The sequence below is a fragment of the Dipodomys spectabilis genome, unplaced genomic scaffold, assembly GCF_019054845.1.
Source record: "Dipodomys spectabilis isolate Male_0828 unplaced genomic scaffold, ASM1905484v1 ptg000492l, whole genome shotgun sequence".
Taxonomy (NCBI): domain Eukaryota; kingdom Metazoa; phylum Chordata; class Mammalia; order Rodentia; family Heteromyidae; genus Dipodomys; species Dipodomys spectabilis.
The window spans coordinates 1,430,928-1,458,122 of NW_024871169.1; positions in this window are offsets into that span (position 1 = coordinate 1,430,928).

Sequence of the window (27,195 nt, forward strand, 5' to 3'; positions counted from 1 at the left end):
AATGTTCAGACATGTGTCTATCATCTTCCATTGATGTCATGGCTTTTTTTGAGATGGGAGCTTTAATATGTAGCCTAGGCTGGCCTGAAACTCACTAACCCAGATAGGCCTTAAACTGATGATCCTCCTGTCCCAATCTTCTGACTGCTGAATTGATAGACTATCACGCCTGGATCTGATGTGATAATTTGATGATTGTCTAAAAGGCAACTTTATGCCTTTAGATAAAGTGGAAGCATTCCTATAGACATACAGTTTGCCAAAAATGTCTCAAAATGGAATGAAAAATTTTAGTAGTTTTTTTTTTTTTTTGGGGGGGGGGTCCAGTCGTGGGGCCTGAACTCTGGGCCTGGGCGCTGTCCCTCAGCTCTTCAGCTCAAGGCTAGCGCTCTACCACTTGAGCCACAGCGCCACTTCCCGCTTTTTTCTTTTTTTTTTTCTTTTTTCCTTTTTGCTTATGTGGTGCTGAGGAATCGAACCCAGGGCCTCGTGCATGCAATGCAAGCACTCTACCACTGAGCCAACTTCCCAGTTCCAAATTTTAGTAGTTTTATAACCATTGAAGAAACAATAGAACTGGTGGTCAAAATCTTCCTTCACAGAAACTCTGGGCTCAGATGGCTTTGTTGTTGAATGCTCAAGGAACAAACAATTTCATTTTCCAAAAGCAATTCCATGACGTAGAAAAAGACCATGCCTGATTTATTTTAAGGGGTCTGATAAGGTCTTCTTTGTTTTAAAAGTATCTTTATTAATGGAAAATAAGTTGTTCATTTCTTCCTTATATAATTAACACCCAATGAGCCAATAGAATGTTGAGAAAGCAATCTCAAGAATATATATGCAAAGGGCTGGGAAGGTGGATCAGTGGTAGAGCCCTTGCCTTGCATGCCTGAGGCCCTGGGTTCGATTCCTCAGCGCCACGTAAGCAAAAAGAAAAAAGCCGGAAGTGACGCTGTGGCTCAAGCAGTAGAGCACTAGCCTTGAGCTGAAGAGTTGAGGGACAGCGCCCAGGCCTAGAGTTCAGGCCCCACGACCGGACCCCCCCCACCACCAAAAAAAAAAAAAGAATATATATGTAAATATTCTAAGCCAAAGACAGATACCTAAATTCAACTTAAAAGTTAAAGATAGCCGGGTGCTGGTGGCTCACATCTATAATCCTAGCTACTCAGGAGACTGAGATCTGAGGATCATGGTTGGAAACCAACCTGGGCAGGAAAGTCTGTGAAACTCTCATCTCCAATAAACTAGTCAGAAAAGCTGGTAGTGTAGCTAACTTGAGTAAAAGAAGCCTAGGGACAGCACCCAGGCCCTGTGTGCGAATGTGCACATATGCATGTGTGTATGCGTGGTGCGCCCACACACACAAATTTAAGATGATCAAGTTAGATTTATCCAGAATATAATGTGATTAAGTATTTGAGCTCAACATGATTACTTTCAATAGCAGGCTAAATGGAAAAAAGCTACACTTATCTTAATGGATAGGGGCATAAGGATAAAATTCAATATCTATTTATGATTTAAAGAATTTTATTGGCTTATACCTGTAATTCTAGCTACTGGGGAAGCTGATATCTGAGGATCACAGTTTGACACCAACTCAGTCAGCAAAGTCTGTGAGACTTTTATCTCCAGTTAACCACCAAAAAGCAGGAAGTAGAGCTATGACTCAAGTGGTGGAGTGGGATGAGCCTTGAGCAAAAAAGCTCAGGGACAGCTCCCAGACCTTATGTTCACATACAAAAAGAATCTTAGCAAGCTAGGTGCTGGTGGCTCATACCTGAAATCCTAGCCATTTAGGAAGCTGAGTCTAGGAGGATCAAGGTTCAGAATCAACCTAGGAAGAAATTTCTGTGACAATCCATTTTCCTGTAACCAGCCAAATGCTAGACAGGGGATGTGGTTCAAGTGGTAAATTACCATCCACAAGTAAGTTGCATGAGCATGTGAGACCCTGTGTTCAGGCCCTGTTATTTGAACAACAAAACACAAAATCTTAGCAAAATAGTCAAATGAACTTTCTTAGCATAAAGGGTATCAATAAAGATTTCCAGTGAACTATATCCTTAAAAGTGAAATGTTTAGGGCTGAGAAGGTGTCTCAGTGGTAGAGCGTTTGCCTTGCATGCATGAGGCCCTGGGTTCGATTCCTCAGCACCACATAAGCAAAAAGAAAAAAGCCGGAAGTGGCGCTGTGGCTCAAGTGGTAGAGCGCTAGCCTTGAGCTGAAGAGCTGAGGGACAGTGCCCAGGCCCAGAGTTCAGGCCCCACGACCGGACCCCCCCCAAAAAAAAAGTGAAATGTTTAAGCTTTGATATGGGATATGGCAGGGATGCCTGCTAGCACCACTTGTATTCAGCATTGTAGTGATGTCCCAGCCAGCACAATATGTCAAGGGAAGCTGGGTATTAGCTGCTCATGCCTGTAATCATCACTACGCAAGAGGTTGAGATCTGAGGATCATGGTTCAAAGCCACGTCAAGCAGACAAGTCCTTGAAACTCTTATCTCCAGTTAACCAGAAAAAAAAGCCAGAAATGGAGGTGTGAGCTCAAGTAGTAAAGCAGAATCCTTGAGCAAAGAAAGCTAAGCAAGAGTGTGAGGCCCTGAGTTCAAGCTCCAGTTCTATCATGCATGGACATGTGCGCACGCACACACACACACACACACAAAAGGTCAAGGGAAAGAAAGACATTTAGACACTGGAAATGAACAAATATTATTTGTAGATGATACCATTATGTATGTAGAAAATCCAAAATAATCCATGGGCAAATTAAATGTTTAGCTGGGTACCAGTGACTTGTCTGTAATCCTGGTTACTCAGGAGGCTGGGATCTGGAGGATCTCAGTTTGAAGCCAATCTGAGAAGAAAAGTCCATGAGACTTCATCTCTAATTAACCAGGAAAAGACAGTTTGGATGGATGGCTCAATTTTGTAGCATGCCAGTTGTGAGTAAACAAGCAAGTTGAGTGACAATGTGAGGCCCTGAGATCAAAGCCCTGGTATCAGAAAAAAAAAAAAAAGGATTTCTGTACACAAAGTTAGTATTTAGAAATCCGTTACATACACTAAGTATAGCTTAGGAATATAGTTGCTGGATCTGTGAGGCTCTGAGTTCCATCCATAGCACTGCCAAAATGTTTGTTTTTCCTTTTTTTGTATGTTGCTGGAGATGGATCCAAGGGCCTTACATGTGCTTGGCAAATACTTTACCACCGAGCTATATCCTCAGCCTCTCTGTTGGTTTCATATGTCAACAACAAAATGAATTTTAATAAACCAATTTTGAACTATTTAGGAACTGGAAAAAGAGGGTAAAATATTTTTTGGGGGAAAAATAAAAATTCACTTGCCAGCTGGGTGCTGTTGGTTTACACATGTAATCCTAGCTACTCAGGAGGCTGAGCTCTGAGGATTGTGATTCACAGACTCTTTTCTCCAATTAACCACCAGAAAACTGGAAGTGGAGCTGTGGCTCAAAGTGGTGGAGTGCCCCCCCCATCACATACTCCTTAAAACCTGATTTAAATTTTTTATTATTATGAAAATACCGTACAGAGGAGTTACAATTACATGGCACTGATTGAAATTTTTTGGCAGTATGGGATTTTGAACTTAGGGCAGGTATCACTGGAGCCATGTCCCAGCTTTGAAAGACTTTTTAAAATTTTTACTTAATATTATTATTATTATCTCTAATTTTACAAAGGGGTTTCAATTAAACAAGTCAGATTATGAATGCAATGCATCTTGTTCAATATCATCCCCAAAAGACTTTAAAAAAGGCCAAAATGGAATCAGAGGTTCATTTCATAGAATAGGCAAGGTCATAAAACTGTTTGTAGTCTCTAAACTGATTTTTAAAATATTCATTGCAAATCCAGTCACAATTCCAATGATTTTTATGAATGTGTAAATTGTGACATAATCATTATCAAATTGATGTAGAAACGCCAATATTACCTAGGATATCTATACATGTTATAAAACTATAGTAATTACTGCAAGAATAGACAATTCTTTCTTGGCTTTTTTACTAACATCAAGTGAAGAGTAGACAAATACGCTGAGCAACAATGACTCATGCCTGTAATCCTAGCTACTTGGAAGACTGAGAATGGAAGGATGATTGTTCAGGACAGAAAAAGTTCCTGAAGGGCTGGGAAGGTGGCTCAGTGGTAGAGCACTTGCCTTGCATGCCTGAGGCCCTGGGTTCAATTCCTCAGCACCACATAAGCAAAAAGAAAAAAGCCGGGAAGTGGTGCTGGGCTCAAGTGGTAGAGCGCTAACCTTGAGCTAAAGAGCTGAGGGACAGTGCCCAGGCCCAGAGTTCAGGCCCTACGACCAGACCCAAAAAAAGAATAAGATTAGAAAAAGTTCCTGAGAACCCTTAACCAATAACAGTGCAGTGACATGTGCTTGTCATTCTGGCTATTTGGGAGGCTGAGACCTGGAGGATCGAGGTTCCAGGCTGTTTTAAGACTCTGGTTGAAGACTCACCAAGACTCTGGGTCATGGTCTAGGCATGCACCAGGGCAGGAAGTAAAATGCTACCCCCAAAATAACCAGCACAAGAGAAGGACTGGAGGCATAGCTCAGTGTCAGGGTTCCTATCTGTCAAGGGTGAGGCCCTGAGTTCAAACCAAAGTACCAACAATAAAAAGGAGTAGATGGGCTGGGAAGGTGGCTCTGTGGTAGAGTGCTTGCCTTGCATGCATGAGGCCCTGGGTTTGAGTCCTCAGCACCACATAAGCAGAAAAAGCTGGAAGTGGCACTGTGGCTCAAGTGGTAGAGTGCTAGCCTTGAGCTGAAGAGCTGAGGAACAGCGCCCAGGCCCAGAATTCAGGCCCCATGACTGACCAAAAAAAAAAAAGGGGGGGGGGAGACAGTCCACTGAAATATTGGAGGGCTCAGAGACAGTCCCATAGACTCATATGAGTCACAGTATAAGTGACCAAAATGGTATTGTAGACCAGTGGGGAAATGGTTGAACTTTCAATAATAGAACAATTGCTTATCCATTTTAGAAAAAAAAATGACATTGAATCTCTGTCTTACAAATAAAAGTAATTCTCAGTGAATTCAAAACAAATGTGGAGGGCGCTGGTGGCTCACACCTGTAATCCTAGCTACTCAGGAAGCTGAGATATGAGGATCAAGATTCAAAGCCAGCCCGGGCAGGAACGTCCATGAGACTCCTATCTCCAATAAACCACCAGAAAACCGGAAGTGGCGCTGTAGCTCAAGTGGTAGAGCTCTTGCCTTGAGCTGAAGAGCTGAGGGACAGCGCCCAGGCCCAGAGTTCAAGCCCCACGACCTACATAAAACAAAAACCAAAACCATAAAGGTGTGAGACAAAGCCATAGATAGAGCTTTAGAAATATAACATGGAAGGGTAGGTGTGTGTGTGGCTCAAGTGGTAGAGTGCTTGTCTAAGCAATACAATGCTTGGTGTTCAAACTCTAGGACTAAGCCAGGAGCTGGTTTCTCATGCCTGTATTCCTAGCCACTGAGGAGGTTGAGATCTGAGGATCATGGTTCAAAGCCAGCCCAGGGAAGAAAGTCTATGAGACTCTTATCTCCAATATACCACTATAGAACCAGAAGTGGCACTGTGGCTCCAGCGGTAGAGCACTTGCCTTGAGCTGAAGAGCACAGGGACAGCGCCCAAGCCCAGTGTTCAATCGACCGACAAAAAAAAAAAAAAGAACTCCAAGACTAAAAAATAAATAAAAAGAAACAAAAGACAAAAACATGGCAGAACCCTCCAGTATTGGGGGTGGAACCTAGGGTCTCCTGCATGTTAGGCAAGGATTCTAATACTGACCCACATTCCTAGCCCCAGAAAACATTTTTTGTGTGCTGGTACTAGGGTTTGAATTTAGGGCCTGGGCACTGTCCCTGAGTCTTTTCCATTTACTGCTGACACTCTAATACTTGAGCCACAGCGCCACTTCTGGCCTTTTGGCAGTTAATTGGAAATAAGTCTCATGAACTTTCCTGCCTGGCTGGCTTCAAACTGCAAGACTCAGATCTCAGCCTCTTGAGTAGTTAGGATTAGAGGCATGAGCAACTAATGCTCAACCCAAGAAAACATTTTTATACTCACGGTAGAAAAGTTTTGTTCAATAAAATAAAAATATGAACTATCAATGAATATTAGAAAGCATTCAATAACATTAAAACTAAAAATATCTACTGCTCAAAAGATGCCAAATGAAAGTGAAAACACAAGAACATATTGGGAAAGACAACGGAAGCACAACTAACTAATTAACTAACTAAAACTTAAAATATAGTAAAAACTACAAAGGAAAAAAATCCTACATGTGTCAATAACTATATCAATAAATTGTGGCATATTCACATAATGGAATATTGTTCAATGAGAAGGAAAAATCTACAGATACACGAAATGATCTGGATGAACTGTGCAGCCATGATATTGAACAAAAAGAGCCAACAAAAGATTTCACACTGTATGATCCATTTACCCAAAGTTCATAAACATGTGAAACTAATGTAGGTCCACATAAAAGGCAACATTATAAAGAAAGGCCAGGTGATGATATTCACAAAGTCCCAAAGTAGGACAGGGAAAGTTGTGTCTGGGAAGGAGCTTGCAATGCTTCTGGGATGTCTGCAATCGTCAACTGCTTAAATTGGGTGGTTGTTCATAGACGTGCAATTTATTTGTGCAGTGTATTTATATTCATTAAAACACTTCTGGCCAGATGCTGGTGGCTCATGCCTATAATCCTAGATACTCAGGAGGCTGAGATCTGAAGATCGCCATTCGAAGCCAGTCCAGGTAGAAAGGTTGTGGGATACTACCTTCAATTAAGCACCAAAAAAAGCCATAAGTGGAGCTTTTTGCTCAAATGGTAGAGCACTAGCCTTGAGCACAAAAGCTCAGAGACAGTGCCCAGGCCCTGAGTTCAAGCCCCAGTACCAGCACCAAGAAAAACCTAACCCCCCATAATTGTTTTAGACACTCTTGAGACAGGAAAAAAATCAGACTGGGGTTGTGGTTCAAGTGGTAAAACACCTACTTAGCAAGAATGAGGCCCTGATTTCAAACCTTAGAACCACTAAAAAATACCCTAAATCAAAATTCAGTGAGAGCCAAGCACTGGTGGCTCACGCCTGTAATCCTAGCTAATCAGGAGGCTGAAATCTGAGAATCACAGTTCAAAGCTAGCCTAGCCTGGGCAAGAAAGTCTGTGAGACTCTTATCTCCAATAAACCACCCAGAAAAAGCCTGAAGTACCATGGTGGCTCAAGTGGTAGAGCACTAGCCTTGAGCACAGAGATGCTCAGGAACAGAGCCCAGGCCTTGAGTTCAAGCCCCAGGACCGGCAAAAAAAAATGCAGTGAGAAGTGGAATAAAGTGCTTGGGACTTCCTTTCAAGTGTAGGGTCTTACCTTTTATTCTAGAGGCCACAGACGCTCCATCCATTCTGTTTGGAAAGGTGATTCTGTATGGAACTGTTTATACTGTATCCCAATGGTATCAGTTGGGTAGGGACCTCTTAGAAATCAAACAAAACTAGGTGCCAGTGGCTCATGCCTGTAATCCTAGCTACTTGTTCAAAATCACCCCTGGCAGGAAAGTCCATGAGATACTTATCTCCCATTAATCAGCAGAAACCCAGAAGTGGCATTGTGGCTCAAAGTGGTAGAATACTAGTCTTGAGTGAAAAAGCTCAGCGACAGTGCCCAGGTCCTGAGTTCAAGCCCCATGACTGACAAAAAAGAAAAAAACAAATAAAACTTACTCACTTTTTTCTTTTCATTTTTTTATTTTTTTATTTTTGGGACCAGTCTTGGGGCCTGAACTCTGGGCCTGGGCGCTGTCCCTCAGCTCTTCAGCTCAAGGCTAGCGCTCTACCACTTGAGCCACAGTGCCACTTCTGGCTTTTTTCTTTTTGCTTATGTGGTGCTGAGGAATCGAACCCAGGGCCTCAGGCATGCAAGGCAAGCACTCTACCACTGAGCCACCTTCCCAGCCCCGCCTTTCTTTTCATTTTTTTTAAAAAAAATATGTCTCTTCTCAGGCTTCACAACACCCATCATTCCCCGGGACATATGGGTTTGAGAACCTCATTTAAAAGCCAGATAGATATTCACATCCCATAGGACTGTGAGCAAGTCACTGGTCTTCACTGAGCCTCTGATCTTCATTCATAAAAGCTTAGGAAAACACATGTCAGTTATGTGCAATCACTTAGCATAGCAGGGCAGGCAAGTACAGAGGCTGAAGTGACACAGTGTGGGATTAAATTGCCCCGTATGTCACTTGATGGGCAACTTGGTTAGCTCTCTGTGCCAGCCTTGGTTCAGATGTCATGAGAGTGAGATGAGATGGCACAGTAGTCACTGGAGAGCCATTCTCAGTGCCTGGCCCAGAGAAAGAATGCACGCACACTGTTGTCCCCTTATCCAGTTGCCATTCCCCATGACACACTCCCCATCCACTAGTGTGTGGGGATGATACGGAGGGTTGAGGTTTCTCTCTACTCCAAGTGATTTCCTGGCTTGGTCCCTTGTGGGTCCCTCACACCTTCCCCAGAGGAACTGCACCGTTTTCAGTCTTCCCATCACTGAATTTGATAAGGGGACAGATTTACTACCTCTGCACCTCAGGGACACCATCTTTTTTTTTGGGGGGGAGGGTCCGGTCATGGGGGCCTGAACTCTGGTCCTGGGTGCTGTCCCTCAGCTCTTCAGCTCAAGGCTAGTGCTCTACCACTTGAGCCACAGCACCACTTCTGGCTTTTTTTTTGTTTTTTCTTATGTGGTGCTGGGGAATCGAACCCAGGGCCTCATGCATGCAAGGCAAGCACTTTACCACTGAGTCACCTTCCCAGCCCCTAGGGACACCATCTTATAGGTCACAAGGCTTGTTGTTACTGACACAGATGGCCTGGGAGGGAGGGACCGAGGGAGGAAGGGGAAGGATGGCTGGTGCCACCTGAATTAGTTTCCTGTTACTGATGCAACAGGTTGACAACCATGGCTTAACTCACATTTTCTGGAGGTTAGCAGTCTCAGGTTGGCAGGCTGTGCTCCTCCAGAAGGCACAGGGTCCTTCCCTTCCACTTCCAGCTTCTTGACTCCTCCCCTCTTTCTCTATCTGCAGGTCCCCATGGGGGACCACAGTACACCACAGTCAATTGACATAGAGTGATTCTAGTAGAAATAATAATCGCAATACTGTCAGCACTCACCCCATGCTTATGCTGCTAGATATTAGCTTGGTGTGTGTGTTGTTTTTTTACACCAAGCCCAGGTGCATAAATTCTATTTTAATGCCAGCTAAACAATGAGGAGACTGAGTTGCTCTGGCCATCTGTGTTCTCTCGTCAGCTTTGATCACTAGTCTTTATGAGGGCCCTTGTGATCACTTTCTTCCTCTTCCTCCTTTTTACTAGATCCAGCATCTGATTTCACAGTGGCCCATGCTGTTTTCACCCCTTAGTCTTTAAAACAATTATTGTAAAGGTGATGTATAGAAAGGTTACCTTTATATAAGTCAGGAATTTAGTACATTTCTTTTTTTTGTTTTTTGTTTTTGTTTTTTTGAGTCCAGTACTGGGGCCTGAACTCTGGGCCTAGGCGCTGTCCCTCAGCTCTTCAGCTTAAGGCTAGCGCTCTACCACTTGAGCCACAGCGCCACTTCTGGCTTTTTTTCTTTTTGCTTATGTGGTGCTGGGGAATTGAACCCAGGGCCTCAGGCATGCAAGGCAAGCACTCTACCACTGAGCCAACTTCCCAGCCCAATTTAGTACATTTCTTCTTTAACAGTGTCACCCCCTCCCTCACTTTCTCCCAATTTTTTACCTCCTGACACCTCCCTTCCCAAGTTGTATGGTTCATTTCCAACACTGAATTCTAGCAATGAGTATCACTGTTTCTGTGCTTCCCCTCCCCCCAAATCAGATAAACACATACAAAACAAAAGATACAGAAATCAAAAACAATGACAAGAGGAGAAAAAGAACACAAAAAGTAAAATAAAAACTGTCTTGTTTCTATTTGTTGGAGTTCATTTTGAAAGCATCATTTTATATGATCGTATGCACATAGCTATTAGCCTCTTGTGATCCTCTCCTAATCAGTCCTTAGACTTGCTGTTACCTGCCTACTTCCTCAATCCTTCCATTTCCCATTTTGGGTATCTGTGGGTCTGGGATGAGTCTAGGTCTGAAGAACCTGAGCTTCTTGATAACTGAAAGTGACCTTTCCATTTATTATGGGAAGCCTGCACCCCCACATTGTTGTGGTACCATGATGAAGCCTTGGTACCAATGACCAGTTATGGTTCGGCCATTACAATGATACCTGCCTTTGCCAAAACGGAGCGTCTCATGTGTAAGACAAGAAAGGCTCCAGAGAAGATGGAGTCTTTATTCATTCACTGGACAGATGGGCCCATTTCAGATGGGCAGTCTTAGACATTTACTCCCAGTGGGGTTACAGATCTCTGAGTCCTAGGCTGGTGTTTCCCTAAGAACCTCCAGCATGTGGATGGGGTGGGGACAGCTGAGGACTGGCCCTACTCCTTCCTTCTAAAGGGCCTAGGTTTTAGTGGGTGCTGTTTGAGGTCTTCTGCATATGTCCATTGTTCCTCCTCCTCATGCTCTTCTTCCTCCTATGAGGAGCTCATGTTCATGCCTAAAGGGACATTCTCATATTTCTGATCTTCCTTTTCTCAATCAGAACTTGTGTCTCTCCCCCACAAGATGTACTGAATCTTCAGCTTATATCATGCCCAGGTCACGGCCACATAGCCCAGCCAGTCCAGAGAGCAGCAACCAAGTTCCTGAAGGCACTAGGGACACTCTCAGCAGAGCCTGAGCTAAAGGGAAAGGCCTCCCACACTCAAGTCATATATCATGGCCAGACACCAGACCCACCCAGGCCCAGTCCCCTTTCAGGTCTCCCAGGTGCCTTTTGATAGAGTGAGAAGATGTGTCAATTCTCATGGGTTGGAAGATAGAGTAAGAAGGTCCCTCAGAAGAGGCAGCAGAAAGTCTCTACAAGGCCTAAGGGATGGCTGGCTGAGGGGCAAATAGTGTCCAACTTACCTCCTGCCATGACCTGCTTTGGAGCTATAGGTCCATCTCCTGCTCTCCTCAGATTCCCACCTGTTCAATGGGCATAATTTTATTATCAATATACAGGGCATGCTCATGACCAGAGGACAGCTGCAGCCATGATAGAGCAGTTTTGGCCCATGGGGAGAAAGAGGAGTAGGCCAGAATCAGTAGGGAGGGACTTAGCCAGAAGCTGCCTTCCCAGAAGTGCCCAGGGCAGCCAGGAAGAAGAAACTGTGAGGCTGCTATAGAAGTTTTTGGTAGTTAATTGGAGATAAACGTCCTTAGACATTCCTGCCTGGACTCACTTTAAAACACAGTCCTCATAGCCGGGCACTGGTGGCTCACGCCTGTAATCCTAGCTACTCAGGAGGCTGAGATCTGAGGATCGCGGTTCAAAGCCAGCCTGGGCAGGAGAGACCGTGAGACTCCTATCTCCAATAAACCACCAGAAAACCGGAAGTGGCGCTGTAGCTCAAGTGGTAGAGTGCTTGAAGAGCTGAGGGACAGCGCCCAGGCCCAGAGTTCAAGCCCCATGACAGACAAAAAAAATAAATAAATAAAAATAAAACACAGTCCTCAGTTCTCAGCCTACTTAGTAGCTAGTATAGGTATGAGTCAAGCAGAAAAAGTCAAATAATGTGATGTTAGGAAAACGAAACCTCAAATATGTATTTTAATGTTTTTGTTTCTTTCATGCATGTGTTTCTAACGCATTTATAATATTATCTCTTTGTTGCTTTGTATGTCCCTCCCCCACAGTGTAACCCCCGCTTTCACTATATTTGATGTCAGTATAACATGTGGAGGAGATGGGGACAAACAAGTCGTTTAAGGATTCAGGTGGACCTGTTGCAACAATGAGAAGTACAAAATGTCATGTCAAAACCAGCTTTACAATGTCGGGGGGGGGGGGGAGGGGGGGTATGATTGGGTGGGAGGGAGGGGGGAGGCTGGGAAGGGAGGTGAAGGGTAAACAAAGGAGGAGGCTGCAATGCTTGGTAAGAAATGTATGCATTATCCTGCCCATGTAATTGTAACCCCTCTGTACAGTATGTTCTCAAATAAAATAAAATTAAATTAAAAAAAAAAAAAAATAAAACACAGTCCTCAGTTCTCAGCCTACTTAGTAGCTAGGATTTCAGGCCTGAACCACTGGCACTCGGCTAAATCACAGAAGCTCTTATCTCTATTGAGCCAGCAAAAAGTCAGAAGTGGAGGTGTGACTCAAGTTAGAGCTTGAGAGCATGAAGCCTTGGAGTTCAAGCCCCAGAACTGGCAAAAAAAAAAAAGAGGTAGTTTGCATATGTATACACAGTATCTAATTATGTGTAAAAATTTTTTTGATCATGACTCTTACAACATTTTAAACTTTCAAAGTCTGTTCAATATAAAAAAACAAACAAACTTACAAGCCAGGGGCCGGTGGCTCATACCACTAATCCTAGCTACTCAGGAGGCTGAGATCTGAGGATCATGGTTCAAAGCCAGCCCAAACAGGAAAGTCTGTGAGACTCTTATCTCCAATAAACCATCAGAAAATTGGAAGTGGCGCTGTGGTTCAAGTGGTAGAGTGCTTGCCTTAATCTGTAGAGCTCAGGGACAGCACCCAGGCCCAGAGTTCAAGCCCTACACAAGAAGAAGAAGACGAAGACGAAGACAGAAAGAGGAGGAGGAAGGGGGGGGGAAGGAGGAGGAGGAGGAGGAGGAGGAGTAGGAGGAGGAGGAGGAGGAGGAGGAGGAGGAGGAGGAGGAGGAGGAGGAGGAGGAGGAGGAGAAGAAGAAGAAGAAGAAGAAGAAGAAGAAGAAGAAGAAGAAGAAGAAGAAGAAGAAGAAGAAGAAGAAGAAGAAGAAGAAGAAGAAGATATATATGAGTAGTTTTTGTTTTTGTTTTTTTGAGATAGTCTCTCTATGTAGCACAGGATGACCTTGGACTCTCAATTCTCCTGCCTCAGCCTCCTGAATGCTGGGATTAGAGATGTGTGTCATCACACCTGGATAGGCTTTTTAAAGAAAATGTCTTTTAAAAATAGTGATGATGGTGTTTGTGATTTTTTTTTTCAGGTAAGGGGTAAGTTTACTCATCGTTCTGGCTGGCCATGCTGGCACTCCACGTGGCTAGAAGAGACCTGGGAAAGAAAGTGTCTGGACCTGGGCTAGGCCTTATCTAGGGTATGGGAGGGGAAAGGTGTGGCCACATCCAATCCAGATGTGACCTCAGTGGATACAGATGTGACCTCTTCCAGGTGTGCCAGTTGCCTAAATAACATAGGTACTGGGTGGAGACTTTGCTGCAAGGAGGGTGGAGTCTGCTCACCATCCAGACTTTTAATAATCATGAAATAGGGCACAGATTCTCTCTGGCTATTTCTTGCTGACAAGGGGCATCAACATTGGGGTAAAAGGCTGGAATGTGGTCCCTTCCCAGAGAAGGTAGCAAGCAGCAGCTGTCCCTTGGTAGGCGTGAGTCCTTAGATGAAGTCTGCAGGAGGCAAGTCTCTTGGATGAAGTCTGGAGAAAGCCTCATGAGGCATTGAGAGGCTGGAAAAAAATACTAGAGAGCAAATAAATGGCAAGGGGAAGGACTTGGGGCTGAAAATGTTCGTAGAAATGTACCTAGCTACTTCTGACCTCAGGCAACTAGGTAGAGGAGAAGTCAGGTAACAAAGGCAAGATTGTAAATTCCTGTCTAGTTAAAAGGTAGACACAGGTATGGGTATTAAATGGGCAGGCTTCTTACTTCTATTGACACCCCAGCTCTGGTTAATTTTGAAAGGGCAGGCACAAAGTGGCATCTCCTCTTACTCCTCTCCCTGGTCCCTTGTTCCCCACACTGGCTGAGTCCCAGGGGTCTAGGTGCTTGTTGCTGGGATGGATCATCCCAGTTGGCATTCACAGACTTTCAACTGAAGGTCTGGACACTGTCCCTGAGCACTTCTGCCCAAGGCTAGTGCTCTACCACTTGAGTCACAGTACCACTTCCAGTGTTAGGCTGGTTAATTAGAGATAAGAGTCTTGAACTATGCTTCTAGCCTGGCTCTTTGTAGGTTAGTTTGGAGATGGAGTCTGAGGGAATTTTTTTTGCCTAGGCTGGCTTTGAACTCCAATCTTTGCCACCAAAACCCTTTATTATTTCCAATTAAAGCAATAAGGAGATCAAATAGAATAAGTAGAGCTTACCTGATCCTTATCAAGAATTAACCAACAAATATTCTGCAATGACAAAACTCGTTAGATGTGATGAGAATCTTAGAACAGATATGCCCAATATTTTAGAACCACATAGTCAGTACTAGAATACACAACACAAAACAAAAAAGGCAAAACTCAAAACCTAAAATTTTTGGCAACAATGTTTAAATACCTTTGCTAACAAAGCACATCAGGTGGTTGGGCTTCAGTAACCAGGGCCTGTGAAAAGAGCAAATTTTTAGCAATGCGCCTTAAAATAGATGGATGGAAGAGTAGTAAGCTTGGTGGAAGGGTAAGGGTCAGATGAGGCCAAACCCTTAACCCACCATGTGGCCAAGATGGCGAACTCAAGATAGTGAATTTCTGAAAAAATGCAGAGAAAGCCTGAACCAATAGATCAAACCTAGATTGGCTAGCCTTTGAGAGGGAACTTGGAGGGAGGGTCCCTGGGACCCAGCCTGCGTCACACTCTTCAGGGCACAAGCCAAAAAGTTGTAAAAAAGAGAAAGGGAGAGATAGAGAAAGTTGGACATGATTAACAGAGAGCAAAGAGATCCTGAAAGTAAACAGACTTCTGACCATTTACCATTGCAGAGGCAAAAATTGTCTAAATCTGAGAACAGCATTAAAAAATTAGATACTCTGGCTTTCCAGGGGCGCAGGAGGCATTTCAGAGGGGTTTCACTGCACTGGAGTGACACACAGCACCCCATTAAAGGTGTAGGAGAGAAAAAAATTAGTGAGTGAAGGAGGGCTTATCAGATGGAAGTGGCCGTCCTGACTTACCACCGAGGCCTCTAGGGAGCAGTGGCCAAGCAACCAGAGTCAAGCGTCCGTGGCTCCAGAGAGGTGACCAGCCTTTCAGTTAAAGTCCTAGCAGGTTCTCCGGCATGGTACCACGTCTAGAGAGAGACTGAGCAACAGAGAACCCTTAGAGAGTAGTTCACTCACCAAAATGTAGAAGCACGGAGGCGGATGCAGAGGCCAGCAGTGGTATTGATGCCCTGTGTCCACAGTAGACAGACTGGTTCACAAAAAGGCCAACAGAACTGTGGGTAATCCTCAGAACAAGAAAGGGGAAAAAACAAACAAACAAAAAAAAAAACGGAGAGGAATCCCCCCCCCCCCCCATCCTGACTTTAAGCCCTTCCTGGGTTCAAATGGCACCATATATGTTGGGTTTTTAAAGAAAGGTAGCTGAGTAAGAACCACACCACACACGTGGTATTCAGGTAAGGGTAGGTTTATTCATCGTTTTGGCTGGCACCAGGCCATGTTGGGTATTTTTCTATTTCATTGTGAAGTAGATTATTAAGGTTTTTACCAGTAGTTTCATGATATGGCACTTTTTTTTTTTTGTCAGTTGTGCGTCTTGAACTCAGGGTCTGGGTGCTTTCCCTCAGCTTTTGTGCTCAAGGCTAGTGCTCAACTGCTTTGAGCCACACCTCCACTTCTGGTTTTTAGATGGTTATTTGGAGATAAGAGTCTTATGGACTTTCCTGTCTGGGTTGGCTTTGAACCGTGATCCTTAGATCTCAGCCTTCTGAGTAGCTAGAATTACCAGTATAAGCCACCAGTACCTGGTATATAATGTGGCTTAAAAATGGCCAGATGCTGGTGGCTAGCTTGTAATCCTAGCTAATTAGCAGGCTGAGATTTGAGGATTGAGGGGCTCAAAGCCAGCCTGAGCAGGAAAGTCTGTGAGACTCTTACCTCCGATTAACCACCAAACAGCTGGAAGTGGAGTTGTGGCTCAATTGGTAGAGCACTACTCTTGAGCAAAACAAACCTCAGAAATAGTGCCTAGCTCTGAGCTCAAGGCCCAGGACTGACACATACACACACAAAAGAAAAAAATAAAAATAGTTTTGATCTCTCCCACAGTCCTCAGAGGAGCCCAGTTTTGGAATTCATAGAGTCCAGGAATGTTTTCAATGACAAATGCTCTTTAGCAGGTGAAATCTCTCAATGTACCTGCAATAAATAATCATCTACATTCTTAGTATATTACCAGTGTATCCCGGAAACTAAGATGGTTTTCTTTTCTTTTTTTGCCAGTCCTGGGGCTTGAAATCAGGGCCTGGGCACTGTCCCTGAGCTTCTTTATGCTCAAGGCTAGCACTCTACCACTTGAGCTACAACATCATTTCTGCCTTTTTCTGTGTATGTGGTACTGAGGAATCGAACCCGGGCTTCATGCATGCTAGGTAAGCGCTCCACTATTAAGCCACATTCTCAGCCCTAAGATGGTTTTCTTGTCCATAGTTCACTTAAATTATTTTTTAAAAATCTGATCATTTCCATAATTTATAATATCTGTTTTGGATGATAGTTCTATTACCTTTTCATTACTGCTTGAAGCCAGTTCAAGCCAACTGACCCAAATATCCTGTATTTTTCTTTTAGTACTAGGAATTGAATCCACAGCCTCAAGCTTGCACTCTACCATGTGAGCCAAGCCCACAGTCACATAATTGCTTTTAAGTATTGCGTTTGCTAGTGGCAGCAATTCTGCATAACATCTGTTAGTCACTTGTTACCACTATGACAAATACCTGAGAGAAACAATTCAAAAGGAGGAAATATTTGTTGTGACTTACCGTTTTCAGAGGTGTCAGTCTTTGATTGGCTGGCTCAGTTGCTTCTGGGCTATGGTGAAGAACAGCGTCATGGCTGGGCAATAGTGACTCATACCTCTAATCCTAGCTAATCAAGAGACTGAGATCGGAGGACTATGATTCGAAGCTAGCCTGGGCAGCAAAGTCCATGAGACTCTTATTTTCAATTAACCAGAAAAAAAGCTGTTTTTGAAGGTATGGCTCAAGTAATAAAGTGTCACCTTTGAGTGAAAAAGTTAAGGGATAGTACCCAGGCCCTAAGTTCAAGCCTCAGTATTGGTACACACAAACAAAGAGCAGCAGCATGGGAAGGACAGGAGTAGGTAATTCTCCCAAGGACATTTCCCTGCTGATCTACTTCCTTAAACTATGCTCCACTTCCTGGTTTCTACCACCTATCAATAATGCTTTCAAATTTAAAATCCATCAGTGGGTCAATACACTAAGTAGGTTAGAGGTTTCAAGAAAAAGCACCCTTAGTTGGGGATTAGATCAACAGATGAGCCTTTTGGGGGACATTTCTTATCCAAACCTTAACAGCAGCCAAGTAAGATATGTTTTTCTTCCTGTAAACCACTGATGACCCTAGAAGGGAATCAACTGCAAGTTCAAGATCTATCCTCACCAAATAACCTACAAATTAGCTTACATTTATCTTTCTCTGGAAAGATGTAGCTATCTTAAATTTCCTTCCTTCCTTCCTTCCTTCCTTCCTTCCTTCCTTCCTTCCTTCCTTCCTTCCTTCCTTCCTTCCTTCCTTCCTTTCTGCCTCTCTCTCTCCTTCCTTCCTTCCTTTTTCCTTTCTCTCCTTTATCTTTCTTCTTTCTTTCCCTTCCTTCCTTCCTTCCTTCTTTCCTTCCTCCTTCCTTCCTTCCTTCCTCCCTCCCTCCCTCCCTCCCTTCCTTCCTTCCTTCCTTCCTTCCTTCCTTCCTTCCTTCCTTCCTTCCTTCCTTCCTTATTTTTATTTTCTTCTTAAAATTTGGTGCCAGTGCTGGAGCTTGAACTCAGGGCCTAGTGTTCTTACGTAGATTTTTAGCTCAAGTCTGGAGCTCTACTACTTGAAACATTTCCCCCATCTCAATTATGTTTACGATGGTACTGGGGGCTTGAACTCAGGGCCTGGGCACTGTCCACTAGCTTTTTTGCTTAGGCTGGTGCTCTAGCACTTGAACGACAGCTTCACTTCTGGCTTTTGGGTGGTTAATTGGAGATGATTCTCAGAGTTTCGTGCTCATAGCTAGGATTACAGGAATAAGCCATCAGCAGAGGCCTCCAGTTTCAAATTTCTGAACAAACTTGGGCTGCTGTTAAATGATCCCTAGAAATCCCGGGAAAATCCCACTATATTTTGATGATGGGCTTTCTGTTTGTGAAGAAACAGTCATTTGAGTTAATCAAATATGCTAGATTATGATGGTGGAATTTTCCAGAAAAGTGGCCTAAACAAACCAGTTTATTTCCCTAATATGCCATACCACAGACCCCAAGTCTAGAAGACTCTTTCCTTCTGTTACAAGGATTTGGAAAGAGATGATTTCTTAGCTTATTTAAGATTCCTTTTTGTGTTACCAGTCAATTGTTTAGTGGTTTTCTTAATCTTTTTAATGTGAAACTTGAGATACTTTTCCTAGGAAGATCAATGGAATGATTCTCAGTATTGCAAAAGTTTTGTGTCTTCAACTTTGTGGGTTTCAGATACCATGATTTAAAAATAGTGACACCTCATGGTACCATGATGCTTTAGCCCTGCTCTGGCACTGAGGAACTATAACAAAGCAGCCTATTGTTCCATGGCTTCCTGGTTGCACCCACTTAGAGCCATTCAAAATGCAGCTTCATGCCACAACTTCCTGTTTTGAAATTTTTTACAGTATGTGCTGGTGGCTAGATGCTGGTGGCTCATGCCTATAATTCTAGTTACTCATAAGTTTGAGATCTGAGGATTTCGGTTAGAAGCCAGCTCGGGCAGGAAAAGTCTGTGAGACTCTTATCTCCAATTACCTATCAAAATGTCAGAAATGGAGGTGTGGCTCAAAGGGTACAGTGCCAGCCTTGAGCGAAACAGCTGAGGGAAAGCACCCAAGCCCAGAATTCAATCTCCAGTATCAGCACAAAAGAAAGGAAAGAAGGAAGGAAGTAAAAAAATAGAAAAATTTCCAGTATGAATTTCCTTTTTGTGTGTGTGATGGTGATTGTAGAACTCAAGGTTTTGCTGGTGTTAGGTAGGTACTCTACCACTGAGATATACTTCAGTCCCTGAATTCTTGTGTGTGTGTGTGTGTGTGTGTGTGTGTGTGTGTGTGTGTGTGTGTCACAGGGCTTGAACTCAGGGCCTGGCACTGTCCCTGAGTTTTTTTGCTCTAGGCTAGCACTCTACCACTTTGAGGCATAGCTTCACTTCCAGTTTTTTAATTAATGAAGATAAGAGTCATATGGACTTTCCTGCCTGGGCTGGCTTTGAACCAAAATCCTCAGATCTGAGCCTCCTGAGTAGCTAAGATTACAGGCATGAGCCACTGGTACCCAGTTGATTTTAGTTTTTGAATTTTTATTTGCGTCTGTCTCTTGGCTAGTGTTTTCATCGATCAGGGCTCAGCAGCCACTGTGCGATTGGTCTGTGGTGACTCACAGTTGTATGCAAGCCAGAAGGGAGAGGAGCAAAAGAGACATTTATAAAATAATGTATTATGGATAAAATGAGGTCCTCCTAGTTACAATCCCAGAGACTTGTCATCACCTCCAAGTACCCCTTTCTTTTCCTTTTTTGGTGCCAGTCCTGGGGCTTAAACTTGGGGCCTGAGCACTCTCTCTGAACTTTTTTGTTCAAGGCTAGCATTCTACCACTTGAGCTACAGCTCCATTCCTGGCTTTTTGTGGTTAATTGGAGATAAATGTCTCATGGACATTCTGGGCTGGGCTGGCTTTGAACCACAAGCCTTAAATCTCAACCTTATGAGTAGCTAGGATGCAGGCATGAGCCACCAGTACCAGGATCCACTATTCTTTTTGTCTACCTTCTGTCCATTCTGTCCTCTGTACTGGCCCAGATCATCAAGAGTCACTAAGAGATGGACTGCTGCATACTTGAGTTAGCAGAGATACCTGATGTCCTCAGGTGCTTCAATGATGAGACTGACTCACAGCTAAAGAAGTTAAGCCAATAAGAGTGATATACCCGGGCTTAACCCAACTTCCACAAAAGCATTTTTAATTTACAGTATATCATTTTCCAGAAATATATTTTCATAAGAAAATTCAGTAATTATAGATTTTTATTGGAAAACATTAATTTTAGAAGAACTCACTATTGGTGACAGAATTCTAAAATCTAATTACATAAAAATATACATCGCAATTTCTTTGTGCAACAGGGAAGAAAAAAATTGTAGTATGGAAGAATAGCGGCAAAGAAATATAAAGGACTAAGGGAAAGCATATGCAGGCTGATGGCATTTTTAGTAACAAATCCTGAAAAAAGAAAATTCAAGTAGAAAGCCTGTAGCTGTGCATATTTTATTTATCCAACCTTAATATTAGGTAAACTAAGTGCAATAATGAAACCAAATCAAGGCTGGGAAGTGGGCTCAGTGTTAGAGTGCTTGCCTTGCATGCATGAAGCCCTGGGTTCGATTCCTCAGCACCACATAAACAGAAAAAGCTGGAAGTGGTGCTGTGGCTCAAGTGGTAGAGCGCTAGCCTTGAGCTGAAGAGCTGAGGGACAGTGCCCAGGCCCAGAGTTCAGGCCCCATGACCGGACCCCCCCAAAAAAAAAGGAAAAGAAAAAGCAGGAAGTGGCACTATGGCTCAAGTGGTAGAGCGCTAGCCTTGAGCTGAAGAGCTGCTGAGGGACAGCACCCAGGCCCAGAGTTCAAGCTCCACAATCAACAAAAAAATTTAAAAAAACCACCAAATCAGAATTTTATATGGTTTAGAATAAATTTTCATACATTAAGTTGAGATCTAACATTTTATAGTCTTTTTGTAAATGCTTGAACTTATTTTTTATAATTGAACCCATGGCCTGGGTGCTGTCTCTAAATATATGCTAAAGGCTGGTACTCTACCACTTTAGCCACACCTCCACTTCCAGCTTTTTTTTTGGGGGGGGGTCCAGTCGTGGGGCCTGACCTCTGGGCCTGGGCTAGCGCTTTACCACTTGAGCCACAGCGCCACTTCTGGCTTTTTTCTTTTTGCTTATGTGGTGCTTAGGAATCGAACCCAGGGCTTCAGGCATGCAAGACAAACGCTCTACCACTGAGCCACCTTCCCAGCCCCTTCCAGCTTTTTTTGTGTGGTTAATTGGAGGTAAGTGTCTTACAGACTTTCCTGCATGGGCTGGCTTTCAACTGCCATCCTCAGATCTTAGCCTCCTTTGTAGCTAGGTTCACAGGCATGAGCCTTGGTCCCCAACTCAGCCATACATTTTTGTGGCTACTTTAGAAATAGCATTTCTTAGACTCTTCTGTCAGGCTGGTCTGTATAGTCCTCTAGATCTCAGTCTCATAAGTACCTAGGTGTGAGCCAGGTGTCTAGGGAGGCAAGACATTTTGAATAGTATAGGCTATTAACACCCAGAATTGTGTAAATTCTGTGGTTTCCATTTATGTTTTGTAGGCAATCTATTCCTCACTATAGTAAGAGTTAAGACAAGGGAGAAACGCTGGTCATGGAGGAGGGCCCTCGAGAGGGTCGTACGAAGGTGGGTTAAGTTTCAAGCAGGAACACTATTGGCAACATTTGAGTTCTGGAGGAATATAGAATCACTGGCAAATGACAACTTCCAGAATTCTCCGTGGGAAACTTGGGAAGGGAGGTGGGGCATGTTGTGACAGTTGGGCAAGCATGTGGGTCTCAGTGTGCATGCTGGGGGGGGGGGTGTGCTTTCCCAAAATTGTGGGCGTGCTTTCCCATCAGCCAATGGGTGCCTCCTGGTGAACCACCATTATAGAATGGCATGTGAGGAGCTTAGGGTCGCATTCTTACTGATTCCTGTTATTCTCACCTGCTGGTACTTAGCTGGTAGCTCCCCAAATGTTTTTGCCCCAGAGTTTAAGCGTGAGTGAATGTGAGAAGCCATTGGTCTCAGACAGGTTTAGTCACAGGCGCTGTGGCTCTGGAGTAGCTATGCCTTGCAGGTCCAGATCGAAGTCGCCCTGGCCAGCTGCACCACGGCTGCAGGACCTAGTTTTGAGAGAGGAAATGGAGTTAGGGAAGAGATAGAGGCAGTCAGGGAGAAGATAGTAGGCACATGATTGGCCTTGCATGGTGGGTGAAGTTGTAAGTATGGGGGAAGAGAGGGGCACCAAAGCGGGGCCAGCCAACTGGGAACTTGAGGGCCTGGTGGTGTGGGTGGGGCCGGCTGTTAGGGAAAGACGTGGGACCATGTCCTTGTGACTATGCCCCTGAGGTCACTATAGGTGCCCAGCGAGTGGCACACCAGTCAGTAGGTGTGTATTGATGCTTCTCACCTCCCAGCTCATGGCACGGCAACAGGCTTAGGGGATACCTAAAGGAATGCAGGGAGACTGTACAGTTCAACATAACTATCTTAAGGGTAAATAACTTTATTTGGGGGGAGCGATTTAGTGGGTGTGTGAAAAATCAGTAGTCGTTTGAGTTTTAATTTCTAAATTTTCAAATATATTTGAATAGTCTTAAAATTCTCAAGTGCATTTACATAGACATTAAAAGTAATTTAAGTATTCTTTATAAGGCAGCCAAATATATTTAAATGTTCCAATGCATGTGAGTAATTATATGAAATGTGCATAGATATATCCAAATATTTTAGTACTGGAATATTTTAATATTTTAAATGAAATATTCAAATTAATACTGTTTACAACCTTTATTAAATTTCAAATATTAAGTTAACAAGTATTAATTTAGTTTAATCAATACTAATTTATTTTTTGTTTTATTTTATTTTGCCAGTTCTGGGGCTTGAACTCAGGGCCTCTGTGCTGTCCCTGAGCCTCTTTGTGCTTAAGGTAAGTGCTCTACCACTTCAGCCACAACACCATTTCTGGCTTTTTTTGAGTAGTTTATTGGAGTTAAGAGTCTCATGGGGGCTTTTCTGCCCAGGCTGACTTCCAACTTTGATCCTTAGATCTCAGCCTTCTGGCTAGCTAGGATCTCAGCCTTCTGAGTCGCTAGGATTACAGGTGTGAGCCACAGGTGCCAAGCTATCAATGCTAATTTAAATGAAAATTCTTTAAATATTAAATTACTATTTTAATATTTGATAATTAAAATTTAAGGGTTGTACTTACATATTTTGATAATATTTAACTATTTTAAAATCAAATATTTTGTTTACTATATATTTAAGTATTTTAATTAAGAGTTGAGCACCGATGGCTCACTCCTGTAATCCTAGCTACACAGGAGGCTGAGATCTGAGAATCGTCATTCAAAGACAGCTGGGGCAGGAAAGTCCATGAGACTCTTATCTCCAATAAAGTACCAAAAAAGCAAAACAAAATTGGAAGTAGAGCTGTTGCTCAAGTGGTAGAGTGCTAGCTTTGAGAAGAAAAACCCAGGGACAGTGTTCAGTCTGTGACTTCACCCCAGGACTAGTGCAATAGTATGTCAATTAAATATCAAACTCAAAAATATTTTAATTTTGAAAATATTTCCACTATTAAAAATATAAAAATATTTACCTGTCATTGATAATGAAAGTGGCCAAATAATAGTTACATTCTTAAAGGTGTTTTCTAAATCACATTATTCCTCTTTCAGCTTGAAGGATGAGTGATCCAGGATTGAAATCTAGCAATGAAAAAGATCCTCCTCAGCCTGTTGAACCTGTGATGGTGAGTGCTTTACTATTTTATGTTTTCTGTTAGCAGCAATTTATTTGTGTGATAATGCTGTTGAATTAGTATATAAACAACAAAGATCTTCTAAATGGACAAAAAATGATTATACAATTCTATAAAAGAAATACCGATCTAGGGGATCTAGGGGCTGGAGGCATGGGTCAGGGGGTTGAGCAACTACCTAGCAAGCTTGAAGCTCTGAATTCAGCTCAAGTAACACACACACACACACACACACACACACACACACACACACACACACACACACACACACACACACACGTCAAGGCTTAGCATTTGGCTATTCAGCTTTTTGCTGGTTAATTGGAGAGATAGAGTCTGCCTGGCTTGACTTTGAACTTTGATTCTCAGATCTCAGCTTCTTGAGTACCTAGGATTATAGGTATGAGCCACCAGTGCCCAATCTTTTTATGTTTCTTTTTTTAATAAAAAAGGGGGAAAAAACTGTTGTTTCCATTTCCTGGAGTTTATGCTTCTTTTTTTTTTGGGTCCGGTCATGGGGCCTGAACTCTGGGCCTGAGTGCTGTCCCTCAGCTCTTCAGCTCAAGGCTAGTGCTCTACCACTTGAGCCACAGTGCCACTTCTGGCTTTTTTCTTTTTGCTTATGTGGTGCTGAGGAATCGAACCAAGGGCCTTAGGCATGCAAGGCAAGCGCTCTACCACTGAGCCAACTTCCCAGCCCGAGTTTATGCTTCTTGATAACAGGTAGCACACATCTATCTTAATATAGATTATAATATCTTCCAAATTCTTGTGGGTAATTTTAACCTCTCTGAAGGAAGGGTATTGAGAATATGTAAAGAGCTGGGGATGTGGCTCAGTGGTAGAGACTTAATCTCGCTTGTATGCCCTGGATTCCATCCTTCAACACTGCAACAACAAAAATAATAAATAGAATAATATTGAAAAATGTCTTTAGACTAACTTACAATAATAGAAATATCTATCTACTCTGCATATGTATATCAACGTGTATTAATTAAAATTTATGTGCACACTTCCCAGAAGCCCAATAACGAGCAGCATGAGAAAGAGGAGCCACTAACAGAACATCTGGAGAGAGAAGATGAAAGACCTACAGTTGAAAGTGAAGGCAACAAAGCTGTGTGTGTGTGTCTGTGTGTCTGTGTGTCTATGTCTGTGTCTGTGTGTCTGTGTGGCTGGCTGTATCTGTCTGTCTAATGCATTATGACATATCAGAAGCACAAAGAAAGGAAACAGGCACAGTGCTTCCCAGTTGGCCATAACAGTGAATACAGTATATGTACTTTGCAGTTTGTCACAAGGAAATGACTCACCATATTCACATTTCTTCATTTTATAAATGAGAGAACAAAGGCCCAGGGATTTTGTTTTATCAGAGAACACTTCGTTAATACAAAATGTACATTTTATTTCAGAGTTTGCATCTTCCTGCCATGTATGTTGTAAAAAGAAAAAAATGGAATGATTTCTCTTTGAATGCATAAAGTCAAATGTTTGTATTGTAAGGTAGCTCAGTGCTGGTCCCAAAACAGATCCTTTTCAATAGGAGGGAAGATCAACTCCAGAAATGAGTTAATGAATGATGGCCTACTCACTTACCTTCAGTACAAGGAAGAGTATTTTTTGTGATTCACAAATAATTTTGCAGTACTTTGTTTTATGTGAGATTCATAATGTATGGGATATTATCTTAGGATCTTTAGATCTAAATATAACTTTACCAAAGTTAGTTTTTGTTTGCCTTGGTAAAGGATGGATAAGATTTTATGGAATCTCAAATCAATCAAAGCTAGTCCTTAAGAAAATAATTTTTAATTATATTTGGAATTCTGTATACAATGTTGACTTCAGATTTCTTTTTTTTAATTTCAGATTTCTTAATTGATACACATAGTTTTTAGTACATCATAGTAAAAACAGAAATTATACGTGTCTCCTGGTTTGTTTTAGTTCACTTCTGTAATCCCAGCTACTCAGGATGCTGAGATCTGGAGGATTGTGGTTTGAAAACAACCTAGTCAGAAAAGTCCATCTTAAAATTACCAGGAAAAAGCTGGGCTTGGAGGTGTACCTCCAGTGGTAGAGTGCCAGCTGAGCAAGCAAGCTGAGTAAGTGTAGGAGATCCTGAGTTCAAATCCTGGTACTGGCAAAAGAATGGATGTGTGAATGTTAACAGGAAAACCAACAGGTTGCATGCATTCCTAATTACTGCTATAATGTTGCAAAAATCCACCCTAGTGCTTAAAAATGATTACTATGGTAGCTTTGTTTGGTTATTCTTTTAACTGTAATGCAAAATAGCTTTTTAAACTTATTTAAGCCCAATGTAGTTGTCATATAATCCTTTTAATTTTTACTTTTTTTTCAAAAGCATAGTTTTTTTAAATCCTAGTGTTTTTCATTTTTTATTGTTATTGTAAAGGTGATGCACAGAGGAATTACAATTACATAAGTGAGATAAAGAATATGCTTCTTGAGGGCTGGGAAGGTGGCTCAGTGGTAGAGCACTTGCCTTGCATGCATGAGGCCCTGGGTTCGATTCCTCAGCACCACATAAGTAAAAAGAAAAAAGCCAGAAGTGGCGCTGTGGCTCAAGTGGTAGAGCACTAGCTTTGAGCTGAAGAGCTGAGGGACAGCACCCAGGCCCAGAGTTCAGGCTGCATGACTGGACCCCCCCTCCCCCCCAAAAAAAGAATATGCTTCTTTTTGAATAATGAATACTGTTACCCCTTCCCTTGCTTTCTCCGAGTTTTAGTGCATTTTCAACATAGTGTCTAGTGAGTACAACTGCTGCATTTTCTAGTGAGTACAACTGCTGCATTTTCTCACCTTTGGTCCCTCAATTTCTGTGCTCTCCCTTGCCCTCGCAAAGACACATAAACAAACAAAAGGAAAGGAACATGAAAAAGTAACAAAGACAAAACACTTCTGGTTTCCATTTCTTGGAGTTCATCAGAAGCATCCTTTTTGTAGAAAAGTTACAAGAATAGTACAATTAACTCATTTTTTTCGTTTGCTTTTTTGTTTTTTTTTTTTTTTGGGTCCGGTCACGGGGCCTGAACTCTGGGCCTGGGCACTGTCCCTCAGCTCTTCAGCTCAAGGCTAGCGCTCTACCACTTGAGCCACAGCACCACTTCTGGCTCTTTTCTTTTTGCTTATGTGGTGCTGAGGAATCAAACCCAGGCCCTCTGGCATGCAAGGCATGCACTCTACCACTGAGCCACCTTCCCAGCCCCTAACTCATTTTTTTTCTAGTCACCATTTTATTGTGCTATTAGGGAGGCAGGGACTGCATGCTGGGGCTGGAACCTAGGGCTTTGTGCATGCTAGACAAATTCTCTACTGTTACCTATTCTTTCCTTATTTCCCTTCTTTCCCCTACACAACACACACACACACACACACACACACACACACACACACACACACACACACACAGAGATACACA